The sequence below is a fragment of the Rhipicephalus microplus genome, unplaced genomic scaffold, assembly GCF_043290135.1.
Source record: "Rhipicephalus microplus isolate Deutch F79 unplaced genomic scaffold, USDA_Rmic scaffold_12, whole genome shotgun sequence".
Classification (NCBI taxonomy): Eukaryota; Metazoa; Arthropoda; class Arachnida; order Ixodida; family Ixodidae; genus Rhipicephalus; species Rhipicephalus microplus.
Window position 1 is genome coordinate 25,188,091 of NW_027464585.1, and position 16,790 is coordinate 25,204,880.

Below are 16,790 nucleotides of genomic sequence, written 5' to 3' on the forward strand. Positions count from 1 at the left end.
GTAGTCAGCCGATACCTATTCAAAGTATGTCGAGTATTGTGTATAATATATTTTAAAAATAGAGAAAGGACCAATCCGCTTGATATCAGCGCTGTTACACTTATTGTCGCAGAAACCATCCGAAGAAGCATGCTGACATTATTTATGGCAGTAACTCTTGAAACTAGAAAAATTACCTTTTAAACCTGTGCAAATGAGCGGTCGAGTGAAATGCGCGATTTCAAGTCCTTTGTACGAATATTCTATACCCACTTTGAAATTTCTGAAAGGCGGCCACTGGTAATAGTGACGGAGCGATGTAATCTAGCTGACTTATAGCTACCCAGCTAACTGGTAATAGCTGACAAAACCAAAACTGACACAGCACACAGTGCATCCACCATTCACTTCCAAATTACTTTCAGTGACGAGACAACTTCCCCCCTCCGTTGTAAATCGTCAATCTAGATCAATTCGTGGCAAGTGTTTTTTGCCGCATGAGGTACCAGCGCTGGATAGGTGGCGCGCCGAAAAAAAGCACCTGGCGGGGAGTCGCAACACAACTTATCCATTCAGGCCAGACGATTGGCCTTAGTGTAACACTGTGACACCACGCGCGGGCGCCGCTGCAGTGCTTCGTTTTCGAACGAACAGCTCGAAAAGCCATTGGGCCAGTAATACTGCACAGTAGTTTAGAAGTCACAGCTTTGCTGCAAAAGCAAAGAAATAGGCGCGATTGCAGGAAATCGGATGGTCATGCACAGAATTGCAAGCAGATCGTATACCCCGCGTTTCCCACGCACAACTGACCCACGAAACATACTCAAAGGTAGAGATGAATGCGAATAACTATTTCGGTTGTTACTTTGCTGTGTCTGATAAGCGCACATTTTTTGCAAACAAAGACTGTGCAACAATTTCAGTGACCATTGTGGGCCCGGTAACTACAACAGAATCATTTTGGTAAGATCCCAAGGCCAGCCAAGACGTATGATTGTCCCTACCGCGAGAAAAGTGCACGCGTTAGTGTCCGCCCTCCTCCTTCTCCACGGAGCAAAGTGCGCGTGGGAATGAGAGTGTGCGCTGCCGCGTCGTGACGGTGTGGCCACGCGTGCTTATTGCGCCATCTTGCTGGCAATGCTCAAAACACGATAGTTTGTTCGAAATGTCGGTCACCCGTGGTAAGTGGTAAATATAACTATCTTGCTGTTTGAACGTAGAAAGAGGCGCCCCTTAGTGGCTCAGATTTCGCCTTGGACCACGGCAGGGAACGACTGCAGGATGCAGGGCTCCGTCGAAGCGGCTAAAGCGGCCCTTGAGGGCCGGGGCAACATGTCAATTGAAAATTATCAAGTGATTCCACCTCATCTGCCAATAGGATCCATTGCCTGGCATACCGTGTTTTTAGGGACGAAGCTCCTCATAGCCCCCACAGGGGCGCCTGCGCAAGTAGGCGTTTGGTGTGTAGCGACACCACGGACCCGAGCTAACGGGGGAGTTTTGACTCCCTCCCACGCCTAGCCGTGCGTGGCTTTGCCGTGTTCGGAGAAAAGGGGATCCTGGGGGTTGAGTCGACACTGGGCGATTGGACCTTTAAGGCCCCCCGGCAGAGGCAACACAACCCTTTGGCCCCGGCTTCACGTAGACGGCACCTTTGGGCTGACCCACCCAGGGGAAATCGGCAGTCGCCTTTTCCTATCTCTCTCTCCCTATATCTTCGTCTTTTGTTCTCACTTTACATCTTTCCTGTCTTCTCCTCACTTCAATTTACTTCCAATTTTTCTTGGCGGCAAGGGTTAACCTTGTGTGGCTATCCAAACTAGGGTAAATCATATTGGGTTATAGTAACTGCGTACTGCTGGCGTTGCGCAGACATGCCCACATGCTCTGCCACGTCCCCTCGTTGGACTCCGTGGTGAGTGGTAGGCGCCGTTACCGAAAAATAAACATTTTCTCATGGGATCCCCGACCCCCTCTTTAACTGATCGTGCTTCGAAAAGAGTACGCACCGATGCAACTTTCCTACTTTGGCCCAAAAACAGAGAAACTTTCCCAAAATACCATGTCCTCCACTGCGAACAATCATCTACAAAAGCTAGAGCAATCTCGCCCTTCCTTGTGGCCAAGTGCTTAAGAGAGACCATTGGAACCGGTTATAAGGCCACAAAGATGGCAAGTGGAGATCTGCTTCTCGAATTAAAAGACAAGGAACAGTACAATAAACTCTCGCACCTCGTGGCCTTTGGTAACATCCCTGTCTCTGTGAGCGCACACCGTACCATGAATACAGTGAAGGGCGTGGTATCGGACGAAGATTTGATGACACTGAGTGAAGAAGAGCTCTTTGATGGATGGAAGGATCAAGGTGTAATACAAGTCCAGCGCATCAAAATCAGACGTAACAACAATGAAATAGCAACAAAGCACTTGATACTCACCTTCAACTCAACCACTATACCCGAGACTCTCGAAACTGGCTATGTAAAACTCCATGTCCGACCCTTCATTCCAAACCCGAGGCGTTGTTTCAAATGCCAGCAATTTGGTCATGCATCCCAGAGCTGCCGAGGACAGCTGACGTGTGCTAAGTGTGGCACAACCGGCCACAGTGCTGATGAATGTAATCATGACGAGATCCTCTGTGCAAACTGCGAAGGTAGCCACCCCGCATACTCTAAAGCGTGCCAAGCCTGGAAAAGAGAAAAAGAAATAACAACTGAAAAGTTAAAGAAAATATCACATTCAGGGAAGCAAGACAACGAGTCTCGTTATCATTAGCACTAAAAACACCTTTTGCCGAAGTGGTGCAACGAGGGGCGGCACCACAAAGGCTCTTGGGAGTCGTCCGGACCGCGCCTAGCGTGCCGAGGCCAATGCCACAAGCCCCTGCGGCGGGAGCAGCCAGCGCTGCCCTGCCCACATTCAGCCTGTCCACACCAGTGACCTCTACAAGCTCTGGCAGCAGCCAGGGCAATCACGATGCCAAGGGGGCTCCATCAACCCTCAGCTCGGTGGGGACAAAGACTTCGTCGATCAAGGCGAAGTCTAAGCGACGCAGAGATCGCTCTTTAGAGCGGGTGTCCAGTGCCTCGCAAGAGGCTATGGACACCAGTTCAAGCCAAACGGCGCAGGAAGCGCCGAAGGAGCGGCGAGCTTCGCTCGACCGCCCCAAAAAGGACAGAACGCCGATTACAGGGCCTGACAAAGGCCCTGTAAAATGAGTTAATCCCCGTCTTCTTTGCACACAGCACTTTTTTCTTTTTTTCTACTATGGACAAAATCATGCAGTGGAACGTAAGGGGAATACTTAGAAATTTAGATGATGTCCAAGAACTTCTGTGTAAGTTTAACGCGAAAGTGCTATGTGTGCAAGAAACGCACTTAACTCCTAAGCACAAGGACTTCCTACGACAATATATTATTTTCCGAAAAGACCGGGAGGATCCTGTCGTACCATCTGGCGGTGTAGCCATTATAGTCGATCGTAGTATAGCATGCCAGCATTTGAAGCTCCAAACGGCCCTGGAGGCAGTGGCCATTCGAGCTGTATTTTTTAACAAACTCATTACCATATGTTCTGTGTACATACCACCGCATCAACAGCTACACAGACGTGATCTGGAATCATTATTAGATGAACTCCCAGAACCATTTCTGGTTCTAGGTGATTTTAATGCACACAATGTCCTGTGGGGCGATGCTCACAGTGATGCGCGAGGACGTCTCATTGAGCAGCTCCTTTTCTCTTCTAGTTTATGTCTTTTAAATATGAAGGAGCCTACGTATTTTAGCTTTGCAAACAACACATACTCCTCCTCCATATATCTTAGCATTTCATCACCGTCCCTTTTACCTGTTTTTAAGTGGAACGTTTTTAAAAACGCTTATGGGAGTGATCACTCCCCAATCATCCTGAGTGCGCCGAACAAAGATCAACTACCCCTGCAGGTTCTTCGATGGAAGATTGACTCAGCTGATTGGGAAGGGTATAGAACTCTTACACACATGACATGGACTGAGCTGTCTGCCCTGACCATAGATGACGCTGTCACGTATTTTACAGCTTTTATACTTGATGCTGCATCTAAATGTATTGCCAAAACGAGTGGCATGTGCTCTAAACGGCGAGTCCCATGGTGGAACGACGCATGCAGGAAAGCACGGACCACTCAGAACAAAGCATGGGCGTTGCTTCGCGATTCCCCTACAGCAGAAAACCTGGAAAATTTCAAGCGGGTCATATCGCAGGCAAGGAGAACGCGCCGAAAAGCTAGACTAGAGAGCTGGACAAAGTTTATATCGAGTATCAACTCGTACACAGACGAGGGAAAAGTGCGGAATAAGATAAAGAAAATTAAGGGCCAACAAACGTATTCTCTTCCACTTGTTAATAGCCTCGGGGAAAGCTTGGAGGATCAAGCCAACTTTCTTGGCACACATTTCGAACACATATCGAGCTCCTCACACTACTCCGAATCCTTCCAGAATTACAAGGCACGAATAGAAAAACAAAAGTTAGAAAAAAAATCCCCAAGAAGTGAGGCATATAATGCACCATTCTGCTTAGCAGAACTGCGAACAGCACTCAGCTGCTGTAATACATCTACCCCAGGTTCTGACAACGTAATGTACACGATGCTGAAGGAACTACCCTCCGAAACTAAAGAAACCCTCCTCTCTCTTTATAATCACATATGGTTTTCGGGTGTGATCCCCTCCTCCTAGAAGGAGGCTGTTATAATTCCAATTTTGAAGCAGGGAAAAGATCCCTCTATTGTATCAAGTTACAGACCTATAGCGTTAACAAGCTGCCTCTGCAAGCTATTCGAAAAAATGATTAATTGCCGATTACTCCACTACTTAGAAACAAATAAATTGCTCGACCCATACCAATGTGGGTTTCGAGAGGGTAGATCCACCACCGACCATCTGGTGCGTATCGAGGCACAGATCCGAGACGCTTTCGCCCACAAACAATACTTCCTCTCTGTGTTTCTTGATATCGAGAAGGCCTACGACACAACATGGCGTTTCGGCATATTAAGAGACTTGTCTCACCTGGGTGTGCGCGGTAGAATGCTTTCCATAATCGAGAGTTACTTGTCCAATCGGAAATTCCGTGTCCGTGTGGGCAGTATTCTCTCCCAAACATTTGTGCAAGAAACGGGAGTACCACAAGGTGGTGTACTTAGTTGTACACTTTTTATTATCAAAATGAATTCCTTGCACCGGTCCAACCCCCGCAACATGTTTTATTCCACATATGTAGATGACATCCAGATTGGCTTTAAGTCATGCAACCTAGCAATGTGTGAGCGGCAGGTTCAGTTAGATTTAAACAAGGTGTCCAAATGGGCAGAGGAAAACGGATTCCGGCTGAACCCAGAAAAAAGCACCTGTGTCTTGTTCTCCCGAAAGAGAGGCGTGCACTCAGAACCTGACATTGAACTGAACGGTCAACGTCTGTCTGTCAATGCGGAGCATAAATTCTTAGGCTTAATCTTGGACAACAAGTTGACCTTCGTACCGCACATCAAGTATTTAAAAACAAAATGTTTAAAAGCCATGAATGTTATAAAAGTGTTGTCACGTACTACGTGGGGTAGTTACAGGCAATGTCTTATGAACCTGTATAGAAGCCTCATTCGCACCCGCTTAGATTATGGGGCCACTGTTTATCACTCTGCGACTCAAAGTGCGTTGAAGATGCTGGACCCCGTGCACCATTTGGGCATCCGCCTTTCTACGGGTGCTTTTCGTACCAGCCCCGCAGAAAGCCTTTACGTTGAGTCAAATGAGTGGTCGCTTCATCTGCAGAGAACTTATATGTCCTTTGTTTATTTTCTTAAGGTGAAAGCAGACAAGAAGCACCCCTCATAATCTACCATTATTGATTTGTCGAGCTTCATTCTGTTTCAAAACAGGCCTTCGATGAGGCAGCCCTTCTCAGTTCGCCTGAAGGGTCTATCTGAGGACACTGGAGTGTCACTTGAACACAGTTTAATGGCTCCTGTAGCATACCCGCCACCGTGGCAGTGGCAGACTATAGATTGCGATGTGTCTTTCCTAGAAGTTACTAAACATGCGCCTATTGCCCATATTCGAACATACTTCCTGGAACTTCAACACAAATACACACGTCCTGAGTTCTTCACAGATGCCTCTAAGTCCAACTCCTCTGTGTCCTACGCTGTTGTTGGCCCTTCCTTTTCGGATGCTGGCCCTCTACATCCAGGCACAAGTATTTTCACAGCGGAAGCCTACGCGATACTTGTGGCAGCTAAGCACATCAAACAATTAGAAATACAAAAAGCAGAAATTTATACAGACTCCCTCAGTGTGATAACGGCTCTGCACAGTCTTAAAAAACAAAAAAAAACCCTGTCCTCGTCTCACTTTACTCTATTTTATGCACACTCTACACACTCAACCAACGTGTTGTAGTGTGCTGGATGCCAGGGCACCGATAGATTCAAGGCAACGTGATGGCGGATCAGCTTGCTGCATCCGTCCGCGAAATCAGTGCCACTACACCCATATCGATCCCGCCCCTTGATCTTAAGCTGTCTCTCAAACGAAATCTCAGGGACTACTGGCAGAGCAAATGAGATAGACACACACAAAACAAGCTACATGTTATCAAGCCACACCTTGGCCATTGGCCACCAGTATCAAAATCGCGTCTAACAGAGGTAACACTAACAAGACTCAGGATAGGACACACATACACGACACACACATATCTTTTGTCCGGTGGCGATCCACCATTGTGTGATAAATGTGGTGAGACATTAGCAGTTCTTCACATTTTAATCCAATGTAAACAATTAGACACTCTAAGAAGACAACACTTTCCATTACCCTACCGACAACATATACCAATACACCCCGCAATGTTTGTCGGTAGGGAACCACTTTGCACCCATAAATCATTGCTAGCTTTTTTAAAAGATGTCGGTTTTTATCATGTAATATACCCAGGCATTGTGTAGCGTGACCTCTCAAGAGAGGTTGCTGCTGCAGTGACTATATTTAAAAGCACTTGCCTCGCAGCCCATGGACACAAGGGCGCTGATGAGGCACTTGTGCTAGTGCCAAATATTTTTACATGCTTATATTATCAAAGCCTTTGTCACCCTTTTTACTATGCATATCACGCCACTACCATGATCTTAATACTTATGTTTTTACCCGCATTATCGCGAGGAATTTTAAGGCCCCTATACAGCCACGCAACATATCATTGTCCGCATCTCTACTCATCGAAATGGCGCTCTTTGGCCATCAATTGGCCCTTGCGCCACAAAGCACCACACATCATCATCATCCTCATAGCGGCATCCGTTCGTCCCTCGTAGTCATAGTAGTAGTGTGTAACCATTCCTACATCTTGACCTCCGAGGTGGTGCCGGTGAGGATTTCTTCTGTGCGTTGTTGAACAATCGAAAATTCGCAGCGTGTGCGTTACCTAAAAGCCGAATTCTCTTTTCCCTCATTCCCCCTTAGCAGCCATTGGCATGTACATTGAGCACTATCTGAGAAGAAAGGGTTGCTACGTTATACTCACTGGGCGTAACCTCCTTGGTTTTAGAAAGGTTTAGCGAGCGTTGGGCCGCAGTACCATGAATACAGTGAACAAGTGTATACCATGAACTCGAGGTGGTTAAAGGCGGGAAGTAGACACGAAGCGCAAGCCGTAAGAAAGTGTGAGTGTGCCTCCTCTCGTTCAGTCCTCGGAATTTCCGCTGGATGGCGGTGCTTCTATATGAGGAATATATGATGAAAAGATGCGAGATGGTGGTACTTGGAGTGTTCAATAGGTGGACGAACAGACACACAGGCAGATGCATGAACGGACGCACGGATTGCTGCACGGACGGAAGGACGCATGGACGGACGCAGGAGCAGATGCATGGACGAACGCAGGGACAGACGCACAGATGAACGTGTGGACGCATGAACAGGTGCACAGATGGACGGGCGGATGGACGCATGGGTGGCCACACAGAAGCACGTATGGACGGATGGAAGCAAGAACGAATGGACGGACGGATGCTTCGCCCCACTCTCTATGATTCACTCCTTGGATATGCTGCTTTTTTTTTCATAGGGTTGAAGACTTCAGTGACGCGTTTTGTTCCACTGACTACTGTCGGACGTCATTGAAATAGGAGTGTACCAGAGTAATCTCGTCTGGGTGGTTACCCTGAACCAAGATGGTGCGACAAATGAATTGCTGCTCTCAATCACCTTCAGGCGAAGGAAGACCAGTGTCATATTGTCGATCCCATGACCGGCAGATAAAACTTCATTGTCTGCTTCATAAAGTTGCCGATGAAGATGTGCAGATGGCTTTCGCAGCTATCGGCAATGTGGTTGAAGTGAATCGAGAACGCCGGAGAGTCGACGGCATCAGTGACAAAATGTCGATTACCAAAACTGTGCTACTCAAGGTAAAGAGTGCAATTATGCTTGAGGACCTTCCGCACCAAGTATGCGTTGCAGGGAAATCGGTCCTAGTCGTGGTGCGGGCCGGGCCTATGCAGTGATTGTGGTGCAGAGGGACTGGTCATGTACGGCAGTACTGCAGAGTGCTACAGTGGTCGAGTAGTCGGCGATTTCGGGCATCGAGACACCCAGTCCGTCCGTTTTTACGCCGCGGTTTCAAGCGCTGCAAAGAAAGATGAGACCGGAGGGCACACCATGGACGCCACCTAGGCAGAAGACGCAGCTACGAGGGCAGAAGACGCGGCTTGTTCTCTAGATGAACGCGCGCCAGTTTTGCCTGAACGTACGATACAATGTATGAAGGCGAAACGAAAGAAATGGCTATGGTGGGTACGAATAAAGAAAACCACGCTGAAGACGCACAAAGCCAACCAGGGTACATGTCGATGACAGCGGCAGCAAGACGCGTTATGTCAGCTTACCTGTATGATGTGAAATTGTATTTGCTCTGTTTGCATTTAGGCGTGTACAGTGTCAATTTTATGAAAGAGAACACGGGAACACGTGGCCTGTGCGCTCCGCCGGTTCCTGGAAGCACGTTCAACTGGGAGCATGAGCAATGGATGGATGTATGAATAGATATGGCTGTACCCTTTAGAACGGGTGGGGGCTAACGCCACCAAGCCGTAATACTTAGTGAACCAAAAAATTGCCCGCAGCTTCCCTCGGGGGAACACTGAGGAGGATGCGGAGCACATAATTGGTTAACGGGGTGTTAAAGTACGACTTACTTGGGTCGATGGCTAAATTGGTTAACGTGGTTGTTAAATGGGGTGTTAAATTGCGACTTACTTTGGTCGATGGCTAAATTGGTTAACGTGGTTGTAAAAGGGGGTGTTAAATGAGTGAACACGTACACACGTATGCTAAAGGGTGGCACTGGTCGAAGGGACGTCGATCATTGTGTTTGTGGATTCGTTGGAATTCATTTCACCGCGACCTTGGACGTCGACGCGCCGTACAAACCAACCGACGAGCGGCAACTGAGCGAGCGAGCGCCGACCTTGAGTATATATACAGCGCGATGGCGCATGCACTGTCAGCTGTCGAATGTTCGAGAAGGGGGAGAAGCGCAACGGCGCATGCGCGCGCGTCAGCTGCCGATGTTCTCGAAGCGCGACGGCGCATGCGCGCGCGTCAGCTGCCGATGTTCTCGAAGCGTGACGGCGCATGCGCGCTACATTATACAGCTAGCGAATGTTCGTGAAGAGGAGAAGCGCACGCGGTGTGTAGAGGAGGAAGGGTGCACAGATGGTGGAGGAGTGAAGCGCGCGCGGTGTGTAGAGGAGGAAGGAATGCACAGATGGTGGAAGAAGGAGGAGGAAGCTTGCGGACGGCGCCGCACTACAAGCCTCGAGTATTAGATGCTCCGCATCTAAAACTATACTCGGCAACAGCTTTTCTTGACAGCACTGTGGAAGCTATAGAGCCGAACCGCCTGCATGCACTCGCGCCAGAAAATAGTACCTATTTTTTTTTCCGATTCTAATAGCTATTTGGCCCGAATAAATAAAACCTTCTTCATTATAATGATAGAACAAGTATGGGACGCTGTTCATGGAAAAGACGTTATCGTGCGCCCTAGTTTTTTTCTTTTTTATTTCTTGAACGGCACCACGTTTCCCGCACGCCGGCTGCGTCTGCTGCTTGCTCTTGAAGCGGCGAGCACAGCATCGGCTGTGGAAAAGCTGCTCATCGTTGGGACTGCCGTCTTTTATACATCACGCATCAAACTTTCCAGCCTTATCACTGGCGGCCGCGCAAGCTCTGAAATAAGCTTCACTGTTCGCGTCTTGCGCGCAATCTTAACAACGATCTACAACAATTGTGAGGCTTCTCGAACACTGAGGCGCAGTCTGCGCCGATCATTGCTGACAGCCTTTGAGGGCGTAAAGCGAATACAGCAAAAGTGAAACAAGACAGGCCCGTGGCCGGATCGTGCCGCAACCGGCCTTCCATTTCACCTGTACCAGGGCTCAATACCGTAAAAGTTAACATTCGATCACGTGTGGCGCGTACCCGTATATACTGGGCTGAACATGGATAACTTCACTGTTACACTTCACTGTTATAACTTCACTGTTATAAAGGCTGAATAATGCTGGGAAAACGTTCTGAACAACAGAAAATTTTATATGTACCAGTATATAAACAGCACCGTAACTAGCTGCATGTATGCACTCTCATCAAAGTTTAACTCTGACGTTCCCATTTTGCATGCACACATTTTGCTAAACACACTAGCGCAGCGAGCAAGCGAAAACCGAAACTGGAACCGAAATCAGCTGCAAGCTGCCGGACTACTTGCGTAGTAAAACAAATGTGCGGAGGCCGCGCCTCCGTAGCCTTCGCTCCAATGTCAAGAAAAGCTGTCGCCGAGTATAGATTTGTTTTTTTTTTCTTTAAATGGTGAGGTTGAGGGCTCGTACATTGCAATGAAGGGTTTAACTATCACTGGTGCCTTGACTTTAGCCACCAATCAGATAACCTCCTTCTAGTTAATTCAACCCGCTTAAAGTCTATTTTACCCTCCTGATTCTAACCCGAGTGCTTTGAAAAACTCTTTGCCATCATCCTGGACTATAGGGTGAAGCCCTTTACAGAACACTATCACGTGTTTGGCAGTTTCCTCTTCCTCTCCACACGCACTGCATACCAAATCTACTGCTTCGTAATTGGCTCGATATGTCTTGGTTCGCAATACTCCCGTTTTGGTCTCAAGCAATAGAGAACCATCCCAGATATTATGATAGATTTTTTTCTTTGGCTATTTCCTGCTTAAAAGTTCGATTGATCTCTAGTTCAGACTTCTTAATCATGCCAATTTTTCACATATTGGTCTCAGCTTCCTTCACCTTCTTCTTAACCAATAATTAATTTTGGTTTGACTTCCTGCTGTTTTCTAAGTATTTACCAGTCAATTTTCTGGTTCACTTCCTCAATTTGGTATCGACATTCTTCATATACAAGTAGCTGAATACCTTCCTAGCCCAACGCTCCTCCCACATTTCTCTCAATCACTTCTCAAATTTTACCTTGCTCCTAGCTTCTCTGCCCTCAAATGATGTTCATCCCCTACCACCTTCTACTCCCGGATTTGGTGTACTTCCGTGAGCTCCTAAGACAAGCCTACCTATTCCACGTTGCTTAACTTCTGATCTTGCTTGAGCTTCTGATCTCATGCACAAGAACGCAATACCGAACGTCAGACCAGGAACCATGACCCCTTTCTTTATTCCTCTATCCACATCATACATATTGTAATTCCACAGTGCCCTGTTTTTCATCACCACAGCATTCCTCTTACCTTTAGTCATCACGTATATTTCGTGTTCACTTAGGCACTCGGTCCCATTGCTTATCCATACGCCCGAATATTTGTATTTATCTGTTATCTCTAGCGTGACCTCCTATATTCTAAGCTCACTACCTTGATAATCGTTAAAAATCATTACTGCTGATTTTTCTTTATTGAATCTGAAATCTAACCTATCTACCTCATTACCGTGGATGTTCATCAACCTCCGCAAATCTTCCTTGTTGTCCGCCATTAGCACTATATCATCTGCGTACATCAATGCCGGTAGTGCCTGTTCAGGGAGTTTTCCTTGTTTGAAGAAAGAGAGGTTGAATCCCAGTCCACATCCCTCTAATTATGCCTCTAATCCTTGTAGGTACATCAAGAATAACAAGGGTGACAGAGGACACCCCTGCCTAAGCTCCCTTTTTACCTCTGCTGGCTTGGATACCTGTTTTTCCCACTTTTATAACTGCCTTGTTACCTTTAAAGATATCCATTAAAATATTAGTGACTCCATCTTCCACACCTAGTGTGTCCAGTATTCCCCACAAGTCCTCTTGAACCACGCTATCCTACGTTCCCTTGATATCCAAAAATGCTAGCCACAGGTGCCTGTGTTTATTTTCTGCTAGCTGGATGCGCTGCGTCAGTGAGAACAGATTGTCTTCCAACCTCCTGTGTTTCCGATACCCATTCTGCAGTTCCCCCAGGACCCGCTCATCCTCTATCCATGCTTGCAGTTTTTTCTTTATAAAGTGCATCGCCAGCCTGTAGACCACTGATGTCACTGTTATTAAACGGTAGTTGTTCATGTCAGCTTTGTCTCTCTTTTGTTTATGAATCATGCTCATCCTGCTAAGTTTCCATTCTTCGGGTACTTCACCATCGATTATGAGATGCCGCTTTTGAAACAGTACAATGTTCTATCTCGTAAGAATTCCACAATTTATGCCTGAATATATCTCGGGAAGTTAAGGTTGTGTAGCCGATTAATCAAAACTATGGTTTCTACACTGTCGTATGCTTTTGAGATGTCCAGTGTGACTGACGCAGCACATTTTCTGACATGTCCAGCTAATTCTATGCGACTTTCAAGGTTCAAGTGGGCCTGCCATATAGAGCATTTTGCTCTGAAGCCCTTTGAGATGGACTTAGGATTGTATGCTCAATAATGAAAGTGTGGATGCGAATAATTACAAGTCTTTTGATCAATTTTACGAAATGTGAAGTTAGCGCGGTAGCCCCAATGCTGTCCGAAACATATTCCTTACAGGAAGTTTTAAGTAAAGGTAACACCTTCGAACTCTTCCAGTACGATGGGAGCCACGTCATTCCTAATGAGTAAATAATTACATCTAATAAGTAATCTTGGCATTCATTATTTAACGCTTACAGCATAGCCGTCGTGACTTCGTTTGGGCCCGGAGCGGCGGATGGAAGGCTTGCTAATACTTTTCTCAGTTCAGCCCCAGCAATTTCAGAGAATTCCTCAGCACCTATTGCATTCATTGAAGGAGGTGATGTTTGGAAAGAAAAACGATGAGCGAATCCTCGGAAAGTCAATTCTAACGAGTCTTTAATTTGCTGCGCACACAAAACGAAGAAATCTGTAAATACAGGCTATGAAATCAATTTCTTTTTACGCATGATTCTATATAGTTCTCTCTTATGTTTGATCTCGAGAGACAATCGAACTTTCGAATATTGTCCTGTTATTTTGCTTTTGAAGCTGTCGTTCAAAAGTACCCGCGTAGAACTGATAGTCTTTCCAGTTTCGAGGGCACTGATTATACAGCAACTTCTCCCAGGCTGCCTTACGATGTCTGTAGTCCCTCGAACACTCATCTGTCCACAAAGGAGCATTAGAGGTATGCTTCACAGACTGATCCCCAAATTTACCTTTCTCGTGGGACTTCTTCAACACAGAACAGATGCTCAAAGCTTTCTACTTTGATCTTGTATCTGATTGATTGATATGTGGGGTTTAACGTCCCAAAACCACTATATGATTATGAGAGACGTCGTAGTGGAGGGCTCCGGAAATTTCGACCACCTGGGGTTCTTTAACGTGCACCCAAATCTGAGCACACGGGCCTACAACATTTCCGCCTCCATCGGAAATGCAGCCGCCGCAGCCGGGATTCGAACCCAGTCTTGTATATGCTATATGAGAGAATGAGGCAAGCAGTGATTGTAAATTAATAGAAATTTATAAACCTCTGTATATTAGAAGTTACTGGGGCAATCGAACTCATTATTTCACACGTTTCTGCCAAGTGGTCGCTACTCGTAGCGCAAGCAACTGTTGACCAAGCTGAACCATTAAGGATGAAGCTTGCATAAGTCAAATTTAAAGCTGAATTAATGTGACCTGTAACGTACGTGGGGCTGTCTGAATTTAAGCATGTCAAATAATTATCTTGTGCCATATTCTACAAGCAGCTGCAACATGCATAAGTTTTGAACCTCCAAGTAACAAAATTGGCACTGAAGTCTCCTGCCAATACAAGACTTCTACCACACGGGCCGATTATGGCGTCGAATGACCGGATTTTATGTACACCTGACGAGAATGAAGCAATGGCTACAGAGAAGTCTTGAAGAGTTGTAAGTGTTATATTCAAAATTATTATTTCCCATTCTTGAGACAGTAGTTTCAGTGTGAGCTTCGCTTTATGGCAGATTCTCTTTGATATAATTGTAAATATGCCTCCACCTTTTGAAATGCAGTCCAATCTAAAGACCCAGTGATTTTTCGGTAAAAAAAAAACTATCTCAATGGAACCTAGATTCTTGTAATAAAATAAATCAGGATTTACCTGAACACTAAGATTAGGTGAATCAGTAATAGCAGATAATATCAAGCGACAGTTCCACTGTAAGTCTTTCAGGGACGATATTTTGGTGAGAGGATTGTTGCAGAGACAACACTGTCCAAAATGATTTCCTTGGGGACTTTACTAAGTGGAACCTATTTTGCCTTGGAGTTGGGGTAAAGGGGACTAGCGTGGTTCAACGGTGACCGGCTGCGTTTTTGAGCCCGGGCATCAATATCGACATCTGTGGCCACCTGCAAGTTTTGCACACGTTTCTGGGCAGGGGCCGAATCACACATTTAGAAGTATCGGACGGTAGCACCCGTATTCACCAAATCGTTAACAACTGAATCATCGACAGTTGCATGCAGCAGTTGGGGAGACTCGGAATAACTTGTTGATGAGGGCATTCGAAAATCAGCTAATAGATTGTTGACAACTTGAGCAATGCATTATATGATGCTATCCGCTAGATACTCTATTTTCGCCACAGCATTTTTCTACTGCTGCCTCAACTGCCTGCGCAATAGACGTCTCCGAGAACGTTTGGCGGGCAGTAAGATCAGCATAACCATGAGCCCTCTCCTTAAGAGTTACAATGGCTTTCCTCATACAACATTGCCGCTTGTCAGCAATTTCTAACACCGAAATTTTTGCTGTCTAATTGGGCAATCTTCATTATCAGCAGAATGATTTCCATGGCACAGTAATTCACACAGTAGCGTACTAATGCAACTCAAGCTGAAAGGAAGTTTTGTTTCTGTTGTTCCTCAAGTATATTGATGATGACATTAACGCAGCTAAAACGACATATAATAAAGCTATTGGAGTGAACTCTCCACTCAAGACAAAGAGCAGTTTTATTCATGTTTTTTGCTCGATGAAATTGACAATGATAAAAATTAGCATAAATAAATAAAACCAGATACAAACTGAAAAGGAGAAAAAGGATGGCTAACAGGAAAAATACAAAAGAGAAGAAAGTCAAAAACGGCTGCCCAACACTGTACTTTCTTTAAACTTGGCACCGCTGTAAAGCAAGCTATTATAATTTTTTTAAAACTTCGTCTACATAATTCACAATTTGAGCAACATCAACTCTGTCGTTCACAAAGATAAGCGGACATATAAACAATTGAGGAAACGTCAGACAAGCGTATGAACGTGGTTTTGTCCTGCTACCTTGAAGGGAGGTTTTTACGATGCTATCGCGGGACAGGCTGGACACGCTTCTTGAACTTGGGAAGTAAAAACAGCGCAAAATTATAGACAAGGACAGAGGACGACACGACACCTGTTTCCTATTCTATATTTTTGCGCTGTTTTTACTTCCCAAGTATGAACCACCAACTAGCCCAAATCTCGCTATTATTGCAATTTTGTTCTTTAACACGTAGAAATAATCTGCCTCAGACTAGTAAGAGGAAACTGTGCGAGAAGAAGTGTCTTTTTTTTTTCAATGTTTTCCTCTTGTACCGAGTATATTCTATACAATGCATCTTGCTGCTGTATACGGAACTTGCGACCTACAATCACAAGGATCTTATGCGTCATTTTTATGCACTGTTCATTGCATGTTCGGGATATACAGGGCTGATGGGGAGCTCTGATTACATGAATTGTACAGATTACACCACTACGAAGTGAAATATTTTTCATATGTTCTTACACCGAAACATTCACTGCAGCAGTAACCGGGTCAAGCTAAGCTGCGGGGCCAATTATTACAGAAATTATATCACAATAAAGCTTAAAATTTAAGAGAAGCAAAAACACTGCTAGCTTACAGAGGCATGTTACTTTACGAGTTTACCTTGTAAAGAAATATCATCATCAGCAGCAGCAGCAGCAGCAGCGGGAGGAGCACTACGCCCTCTGCAGAGAAAATGCCTCCCCCATATTCCACCAATAAACCAGGTCCTGTGCTTTCTACTGCCACATGATACCTGCAAACTTTTAAGTCACTTCTGCTCAGCTAGTTTTCAGTCTCCCTCTCAGGCCTTCTCTTGAAATCCTTCGCGACCAGCGAGGTTTCTGCACGCTACGTGCCCGGCCCATGTTCGCTTCTTCTTTATTTTAACGACGTATTCTTAAACCCTATTTGTTCACTGACCCTTGTCTACTTGTCTACTTGTCTAGGAAGCGGAATCATTAGAGTGAAATGAATAGAGGAATACAGATGGAAT